Source organism: Etheostoma spectabile, chromosome 3 (assembly GCF_008692095.1).
Source record: "Etheostoma spectabile isolate EspeVRDwgs_2016 chromosome 3, UIUC_Espe_1.0, whole genome shotgun sequence".
Taxonomy (NCBI): domain Eukaryota; kingdom Metazoa; phylum Chordata; class Actinopteri; order Perciformes; family Percidae; genus Etheostoma; species Etheostoma spectabile.
The window spans coordinates 13,224,921-13,225,334 of NC_045735.1; the positions used below are offsets into that span (position 1 = coordinate 13,224,921).

At 39.4% G+C, this 414-nt stretch overlaps 1 protein-coding gene and 1 long non-coding RNA gene across 12 annotated transcripts in view; one reads left to right on the forward strand and one right to left on the reverse strand.

Moving 5' to 3' along the window:
• LOC116686404 (uncharacterized) overlaps window positions 1-414 on the reverse strand; it is a 27,237-nt gene that overhangs the window by 20,899 nt on the left and 5,924 nt on the right. The window lies entirely within an intron of this gene.
• The window catches only part of agfg1a (ArfGAP with FG repeats 1a), a 22,249-nt gene that overhangs the window by 20,102 nt on the left and 1,733 nt on the right, over window positions 1-414 (forward strand). The window lies entirely within an intron of this gene.

Consider the following 414-nt stretch of genomic DNA (forward strand, 5'->3'; position numbering starts at 1 on the left):
AGCAGAGAAAGGGGAGGTAACCTTGCTCCTGACGACGTCATAAGGGGAAGATTCCAGATTGGCACGTCTAAGCTTTCATTTTCTCAAAGAAAGAGCAGGATACCCAGGGCTAGCCACTGGGGGAACTCATATTATTGTTAAAAAACCTACATAAAGTGAAATTTTCATACAATGGGACCTGTAATATTGTTGGATCTTCTTACATATTCAAATAATTGTAACTCAAGTCATTGACTTTGTTAACTAGGCATTGGATGTAGCATTTTTACCAGATATTGCATGTTCAGTTACCAGCTGGCTGTCTTACTGTGGGACTGTTGTCCTCCTGTGTTGTCACCAGAGGTCAGACACTGGTGCTGTAATAGACATATTTCGGTTTAGCAATATGTCTTTTTTTTTTTTTTTTTACGGTTG